The 9,256-nt window shown below is 32.4% G+C and overlaps 1 long non-coding RNA gene across 2 annotated transcripts in view; it reads left to right on the top strand.

Moving 5' to 3' along the window:
• Nucleotides 1-4,183: 4,183 nt before the first annotated feature.
• Nucleotides 4,184-9,256, top strand: part of LOC131035602 (uncharacterized) — an 8,762-nt gene continuing 3,689 nt past the window's right edge. Inside the window, exons 1-3 of one of the 2 annotated variants that reach the window (XR_009372722.1) lie at nt 4,184-4,440; nt 6,464-6,856; nt 6,960-8,375. This is a non-coding gene — a long non-coding RNA (uncharacterized LOC131035602). Of the gene's footprint in view, nt 4,441-6,463; nt 6,857-6,959; nt 8,376-9,256 lie in introns of those variants that run through there. The other variant, XR_009372721.1, reaches the window with a different exon arrangement.

Here is a 9,256-nt window from a genome sequence, read left to right as displayed (position 1 = left end):
ATTAATATTAATAAGAGCATACTGACCCCGAAGTTAGTGGAGCCCTTATGTGCTTTATGTTTTATGACCATTATCCTTTGATTTGCCCTTTCTTGCGGGCATATCATTGTGGTAATGTGCTTGTCTTTGGATTCATGCTACCTTAAATAAATCGCTACCTATCAAGCATGTGCAATCATTTTAACGTGGGGGCATACACTCTGCTCAATGTTTCACTTTATGCACATACCATAACATATTTCAATACTCAAGTTACTTTGCAAACTAAGCCTTTTTCTTTGTAATTTTGTATTCTTCTTTTTTTCACGACTCAAGTGAACCTTAGCAGGCTAGCAGTCATGATTCTCTCTCTTTTCTCTAATTTCCCTTTTATCTTGATATTGAAGTAGTAAGACACGAAAGACCCTTGGGGGCTTAGTGTGTCTTGTCTCTTTGATGCCTTGATGAAAGTTTTCAATGCAAACCTTTGTACTTTACTATGAGTATGCTTAGTCTCATACTCTCGTAGAAGTGGGGGCTAAATGTAGTATCCTAAATTGTACTCGCCACTACAATTTTATCCTCACTTAGGACTCACTTTCATGTTCATCCTCTAAATCTTGATTGAATCTCTGATTCCACTCACAGTAGTCATCGAACTCAACTTTTCAATTGTCTATGCTTTCCTCCCCCTTAATCTTGGGACCTTGATGTCCAGGATCAGTGCCATGGCCCTCTCAAAAACGGCCCATTTTGGGGCCTCATAATAGTCACTCAGTTTGAATGGGAACCTAGATCCCGTGTTGTCCTGTGTCAAAAATTTAATTAATTTTTTACTAGCAAGTATAAAAGAAGGTCTACCCCTCTCATTTTAAACCTAATGAACAAATTGAAGATCTCAATTACACTCTAGAAAATTCAAGTGAGCAAGCAATTAGTCATCTATAAATCATTGGAGTAGAAGTAAAGTCAAGATTCAAGCATTAGAGATGAAATTCATGTTCTATGTTTTATGAAGACTATCTACATGAAACCCTAATTCCCTGTGAAGACAAAAAAAAATCATTAAAGGTACATCATTAGTGTTACATTCATCTTTAGTCTTTACCTCAAAAAGAAAGCTTTTCATTACACTACTTCATTTACATTCCAATTCTATTTCATGGTTAATTCCAAAACTGAGGTTTGACCCAAGGAAAACCCCTATTCCCAAATATTTTCTCTTTTTCACTGTGTGTAGGAACAGGTACAAAGTTGCGTTTTAGAGGATCAACAATATTCACAAAGACAAACAAGTTCCCCTTTTGATGGAAAAAATTTCAGAGGACCAAGGGGTCCACCACCATGGTCCTGAAAATTCAGGTTGATTTTTTGGGAACAGATCCAAACCTTCATCTAGTGCTCAAATCCAATTTTGTGGCTCCATTTGACGATTGACACTCACTATTTATGCATAATTGCTTCAATAATCCACCATTATATCCTAATCTTTAATTAATTTGAATTCAATTCAATTCAAGGGAAAGAAGAGCCCCATTTAGGAGGCGTGGAATTAGATCAGAATCTAGCTCTATTAGGCTTAGATCTATCAATTTTCTATCCATCCCTAATGTGATGGTAATTAAGCAAAACATTATTGATCATACTACATCCCTTGATGAAACCCTAATTTTTCACCATTATGAATTTCATTTTCTTTATATACTTTAGCGTGCATATGCATGAAGTTTCATATGACTACTAAATTCAAGGCTAAATGTAGCATCATAAATTATGCTCCATAATGACGCAAGACCAATTTCATACTCTATTTGGCACATTCCTTGGTTTCCACTCCCCTAGTGCATTTTAGGACCATTGCTAGCCTCAAGCCTAAACCTCAACTCAAGCAATATTCTATGATTAGCTCTAGAAGACTTTACCAATGATCGTAATCCTATGGATTTTACCAAATTCCTGAGATAGGAACATGTTTAATATATTAGGCCCATTCTCTTGTATCTTTCCTTTGAACAAGCCAATAGGCATGGATCCCATCACCCAAAACTAGTTTCTTTCCTATTTGGCATGGAATTCTGAGACACGATGTGTGTCAACCTTTATTTGTGTTATGTGTTTTTGGTTTTGATAATTGATCATTCTGTATCATTTTTTTAAATCAAAAATTGACCTTTTGACTCATATATAAACACGAAATTTAGCACTTGAAACTATCTAATGATTTGAATTCTAAGGGGAAAATCTACCAAAATAAAGACGTAGCTCCTCAAATCTAAAAGTGTTCTTGATCTACATACAATTTATATTGTTGTAACTAGCACTTTTGAAGTTATAATGGAAGCTCTTTGAATGTTGACGGATGACTTGGAACTATGCGATCACTTATTTGCCATGAGGGATAAGTTTAATGAAAAACAATAAAAATATTTTTTTGGAAACCTAAATTATTTTATTCTCCTATAAAAAAATAAAAAGTAAGTAATATTTCCCTTACTTACCCAATATAATAATTGGATCACTAACTTGCCACAAGACATAAATTTAGTGGAAAATTATAGAAACAATGCTTTGAATTTTGAAACTAATGATTCACTCTTAAAATAAAATAGTATTTCTCTTACATACCCTTCTTAACAATTCCTTGAAAATTGAAACTATATTCCCTTTTAAATTAAAATAATATTTCTATTGGTAATCAAGCTTAACTATTTGATGGCTTATTGAGAAAAATCATGTCAAATTTTTTAAACTTTTTAAACATTTATTGTCTATACCTACCCACTATCTACTTTGAGTAATTTCCATTTAAAATATTCTAATTTTCCTTGCCTACCAAAGATAACCATTAGATCACTAATTTTCCATGGTGCATAAGTTTAGTGGAAAATTATGGAAACAAATATTTGGAAATTGAAACTATTGATTTTCTTTTAAAATAAAATAAAATAATATTTCTTTTACCTTCATTATGGCTTATTCCAAAATTATTAATCTATTTAATTATTTATTATCTCTACCTAACCTCTATCTACTCTCAGTAATTTCCTTTTAAATTATTTAGTTCCCTTATCTACCCAAGATAACTATTGGATCATTGTTTTGCCACGGGGCAAATTTTAGTTAAAATTTGTAAAAACAACCTTTTGAAAATAGAAACTATTGATTGATTTTTGAAATAAAATAATATTTCTCTTACCTTCCCTACTTAACCATTAGATTACATATTAAAAAAAATCATACTAAAATTACTAATTTTCCAAGGGACATAAGTTTAGTGGAAAATGATAAAACCAACTTTTTGAAAATTGAAATTGTTGAATGGCTCCAAATGAGACCACCAAGGATCAAGTTTTGAGCCTATGGAAAGCACTGACGAGGTATATAAGTTAAAAAATAAATAATTTAAATATTTAAAATTAATTTTTTTTTTTAAAGAAAAAAAAATCACAATTCTTATTGGTGAAGAAACAATTGAATAATAATGAGTTAAGAAAAATTGAGTGCAATAATACAACAAGTACTAATAAGTTACCAAGGAACAATTGAATAACAATGACTTAAGAAAATTTGAGTGCAATAATACAACAAGTACTCATAAGTTACCTTCATACACTATAATTCCAATATTACCTTTATCCAATCCTAAGGGTTGACATTGGAGATACAAATAAGTGATACCAAAATTACCCTTAATAACCATCCAATTATTAATTTGCCACACTGCATAAGTTTAGTGGAAACTTATAGAAACAATTTTTTGATAATTGAAACTATTGATTTGATTTAAAAATAATAATAATATTTCTTTTGCCTACTCTTCCTCAATATTAGATGACATATTTGGAAAAAATCATACTAAAATTACCCTTACCTACCCAAGATAACCATTGGATCACTATTTTGCCTGGAGGCATAAGCTTAATGGAATATTATAGTAACAACTTTTTGAAAATTGAAACTATTAATTCACTTTTAAAATAAAATAATATTTTTCATACCTACCCTTTTAACAATTGGATGGCTTTTTGGAAAAAAAACTATATTAAAACTCATTGCATTTTAAAACTTGCAGTCTAACTCATGCTCATGCATATGCAAAAAGTGCTACCCTTAGTTGTCCTTGGTGACAAAAAGGGTGCCATTTTGTTATCAGCAACTTGTAATATATTTGTAAAATGTTTTGAGCTTTAAAATAAAACAAAAGTATTTTGTTGGAAGTAAATTAAAACTCTTTCAAAAGTTTTTCTCCGGCTGAGTTTATCAAACCCTAATACATCCACCGCCATGAGTTTCACTCTAGCAGTTACAAGGCAAAATATTGTCAGATTCTGGTTATGGGTTTTTGGTATGACAATCCGCAAGGTTAAACGAGTCGAATGGTGGTCTTAGTTGCCGATTTCAATGGGATTTTGTGCAGATATTTAGGATTTCATTCTCCGGTACATCTCTTCAAAAGAACAGGTAATATTGTTTCAAAATACTCTCGTTCTTGCAGTTTTCAGGGAGATATCTGAGATTATTTGAATTATAAATGATAAATAATTCAAAGATTAGTTGGTTGCTTTGAAACTTTTCAACGTTCTGTTATTTCTGAAAATTTCAATTAAAAAAAAAAAAGATTTTACAGCTGCAAGGTTTTATGTTTTTAAATGAAATCGTTTTTGTTGATTTCGTTACAAAGAGGATAATTTCTTTTCTTTACAAAGAACAGGTTAGTCGATTGATTAAACCCTAACCCAGTGTGGGTAACCATATACGAGGGTTACTCTTGAAGACACTCTTTGATCATGTTCTGAAGAACACGTTGAAATTATATAAGTTTTTGGAAACAGGACTTTTATGAAAAAAACACAGAGAGAGAGAGATAGAGAGACTTGAATAAGAAAATTAGTAAAAAGAAGATTGACAGACATTTTGTTTTTCATAGTGTTCTGGACTATTACTCTGTTTTGCATAGTACTTGATGCCACTGAGGTTGGAGTTATTATTATTATCCAGAGATTGAGTGTACTCTCTCTGTCTCTGTCTGCTATACAGAGATATGAAGGACATTGTTGCAATTTTTTTTAGTGGGAATCAGATTGAGATATTATTATACTCGCTCCAACCATTGATAGTTTTGTGACTGCAGAACATAGTGCAGTCATAAAGGTACCAGTGATTGTAGCTTGAGTTGGCAATTTTTGATGTTGTATAAGGAAGAGGGGTTGGTGCTCCTTGAGGCCTTGTGGCTTCTAAATTTTGTGTAATGAGTTGGTGTGAAATAATACAAGGAATCTTTTATCGAGTGGTTTTTCTACCCCAAGAGGGTTTTCCACCCATGAAAATTATGGTGTTATGTGTCCAATCTTGTCTCATTTTGTTTCACATGCTCTGATACTTTAGATCTTTTATTATTTTTTCTTTCTCTCTCTACTGTGTACAAATCATTTTTAGATGTTGCGTGTTTTGTGAAAAAAAATCATCTTGTTTTCAGAAATCTTAAATCAAAGATTATCTGTCTATCATTTGAATGGTCATTTTACATACTTTGTTAACAGTGTTGTTTTTACAATGTTTTGTCATATTTGGGTAAACTTACAACTCATGTGTTTAATGTCATCCACCTGTTGCTAATCAAAATAGCCCTTTTCAAAAAAAAAAATTGAGTCAAAATTGTGACACTCTGATTAACCCCCCCCCTCTCAGAGTGTCTCCACTTCCAACAAAAAGGAGCATAAGAGAAAGATGGGTTTTGAAAGGATTTTTCGATAGATGTTTTTAAGTTGATCTCTTCTACATTTTGATAAAAGAGGTTTATTATCTCATAAATTTGCAGGTCAGTAAATAACTCTTCAAAATGAGTTCTTTTCCTTCTTTTTAGACTTTATAATCATAATCTTTCATTTCCTTATTTTTGGCTTTACAATGATAGTCTTTTATTTTCCCCCTTTTTTTGGCTTATTATGTGAAATTAGGTTTTGTTTGTTTTATATGCAAACAAAAAATTCTAAACAAATAATCTAATACATAGATAATTTGAGATTTTCACTGTTTGAGAGATTGTTGAGAGAGATCTGAAATATTGAATGAATAGTATATACAATAGCACTCAAAAAATATTTTATCAATTCATAAATATACTAAATTTTTTCACCATTAAAGAATCATGTAATCATAAGAAATGATAACAAATTTTAAATCTAAATTTAATTTTATATTAGATCTCACCAATAATCTATCTTTATGTACATTTCAACCATTGTATTCTCCAGCTCATCCTTGTTTCTACTCATCGTGCTTCCAGATCCTTCATGCAATCGTTTGACAAGGTTTAGCAGCAGAAGATAAATGGAGAACAAAGAAGGACCAAGTATCCATAATAGATCTATAAATTTATATGTTTTTATGAATTTTATTAGATTCATATTATATTGAATCCCGTTCATCTATTTGTATTTTTTTTAATCTTGTAATGCATTGATTCATATTGAATGTCATCCAGGAAAGAAAAAGGATGCAAGAAGATCGTGATTCTGTATACTGCAAAAGACTTAAAAGCTGGGAAAACTAATTGGAAAAAGAAAAGGATGCAAGAAGATCGTGATTCTGTATACTGCAAAAGACTCAAAAGCTGGGAAAACTAATTGGATGATGCATCAATACCATCTTGGTACTGAGAAGGCTGAAAAGGAAGGCTCGTTCGTTGTGTCAAAAGTATAACCCCACTTCCTTCTCGTCTTCATCTGTACCAAGATGATACTCATGCATCACCCAGTTAGTTTTCTCTGTATATAAAAGCATTGAGAGCATGTGTGCTTCCTGACCATCCTTGAAGAGGATGGGTGTTTCCATTGGATCAAGATCAAATAAGTTGGATGACAAGATTTCTGCAAAGGTAAATCATCAAATTCCTTTTAACAATTTTTTTCACTGGATTATAAAATCATTGCATTATAAAATCTATTTATAATAATATAGATTTGTCTATTCGTGTGCAGAAAGAAGAAGTGGACAGAAAGAAGAAGTGGAGAGAACCTTGGAATTATTTCATCTACATCTTGATAAAGGAGGTTAATTATATATAGAACAAGAAACAACCGTCATTCTTTATATTAGGTTTTTAAGAGAGAACAACAATAATAATATGTGTAGGTAAAATGTCATTAGCCTTTCTAAATGCATAACAACTCTAATGTTGTATTAAGGGTTCTACAGATGCTCCATTGCAAGACACTACTACTTTTAGTTTGTGAAAAGCCTTCCTAAGAATTTATGTTGTTGTATATTGATGAGAGTGCCCACGTTAAATTGAAACCTCTTTGAAAACAATATAATGGAACCTGAGGAATTCCCCCTTCTAAAAATAAATCTATTACCATCATAAATTGATTATGTAAGTGCATTTGTAAGTTGAAACATCAATATTCAGTTACAAGTAAGGAATGACGTCTTGAATGCAATCAACTTGCACTTTCTGAATATTTCTTCAAGAACTCATGGAGTAATGCCAGTACAGTTCTTAGATGGAAGTAATGTGAGTACAGTTCTTAGATGGAAGTAATGTGATTTGAAGATACTGAGGCCTGTTAGTGTTGGTCATATCCCTGCATGCATATTTGATATGTATTAGGTAATAGACACAATAAAGATGTATATCAGATGATTGAAAATTTTGTGGTATGTCTAGAAATGACTGAGGAGGGGCTATATACCCGATTTGTATGTATGTTTACCCACTGTATTCATGATTTTAATACATAGTCTCAACAACATTCACTCTTTAGCTATCAATTCATTTTCTCACAGCTCTATTGATATTCATGTCTCTCTTTTTACTAAAGCATGTATTGTAATAATGTGATGCTGCCAAAAAGGTTGCCCACTTGAAAATGCTCTTGGACCATTTGGGAAATGCCCCTTGTATGGTGGCATGGCATGAGTGTTGTTAGATTATTCTACCTCCCATGACCGCTCTCTGTCTCGTGACCACTCTCTACCTCGGGGCCGATGGTGCGGTTGCAACTCCTCTGCTCCTCGCTCACAACTCCCATGGGCACAGTTTTCTCACCACTAGTCCTGTAGTGGTAGTGACTTCAATCAGTGTTGCTCAGCCTCTACGCCATGTCGTGGATCTGCTTCCGGGTGGGGTACAAGGGGTGTTGATTTTCTTGCTGCTGGTGGTTCTAGTTGGTCGAATACCAGCAGAGATTTTACCTGGCTTGGCTCTTCCAAAGGGTTCTCCTGGCTTGCTTTGGCCATTTCTCTGACCAGGAAGGAGAAGGAGAATGAAGAGAGGACAACTGAAGAAGGGTGGTTCCTCTCGGACAACAACCCTGACCCTGCTTCAATGTATGGGATCCTAAGGATGATCGTGATCCACCTCCATTTTCTATTCTTATTTCTTTAGTGGCTTATCAGTTTTTATTTATTTGTTTCTAATTTCAGAGGTTGCCTGTGTTTTTTTTATGTTTTAGTGGTATGTCTGGGTGCTACCCATATGACTCCTAAGGGGTGATCTCACATCTCCCTTTTTTTTTTGCGGATAGTGTACTATTAAATAATTTTATTAGAGATGCCTATTCATCAAAAACAAAAAACGCTGTCAAATTTTTGAGCCAATTAAATTTAAGGAAAAAAATTCTACAATTTAGAAACTTAAAAATCACAATTCTTATTGGTTAAGAAAAACTGATTGCAATAGTGCTAGTCTAACGGAAATATAATAAGTTAGCTTCGTACAATATAATTTATGCATAACTCTAACATTGAAGATATGAATAAGTTATACCAAAATTACCCTTACCCACCCAAGATATGAATAAGTTACCTTCAAACACTATAATTTATCCATAACCTTTAACATTGGTGCATCTTAAGGGCTAAGGGCTAGATAGCAATTTCCCCCAAGATAACCATGAGATCACTAATTTTCCATGGGGCATAAGTTTAGTGGAAAATTATAGAAACAACATTTTGAAAATGGAAACTATTGATTGACTTTAAAATTAAAATAATATTTCTCTTACCTACTCTTCCTCACCATTAGACGACATATTAAGAAAAAACCATACTAAAATTAACCTTACCTACCCAAGATAACATCTTATCACTAATTGCCACAGGGCATAAGTTTAGTGGAAAATTATATTAACAATTTTTGGAAAATTGAAACTATTAATTCACTTTTAAAATAAAATAATATTTCTCTTACCTACCCTTCTTAACCATTAGATGGATTTTTGGGAAAAACAATATTAAAATTATCCTTACCTATCCAAGATAACCATCAGATAAT

This window comes from Cryptomeria japonica, chromosome 5 (genome assembly GCF_030272615.1).
Source record: "Cryptomeria japonica chromosome 5, Sugi_1.0, whole genome shotgun sequence".
NCBI lineage: Eukaryota > Viridiplantae > Streptophyta > Pinopsida > Cupressales > Cupressaceae > Cryptomeria > Cryptomeria japonica.
This window is presented reverse-complemented; position numbering and strand designations above follow the sequence as displayed.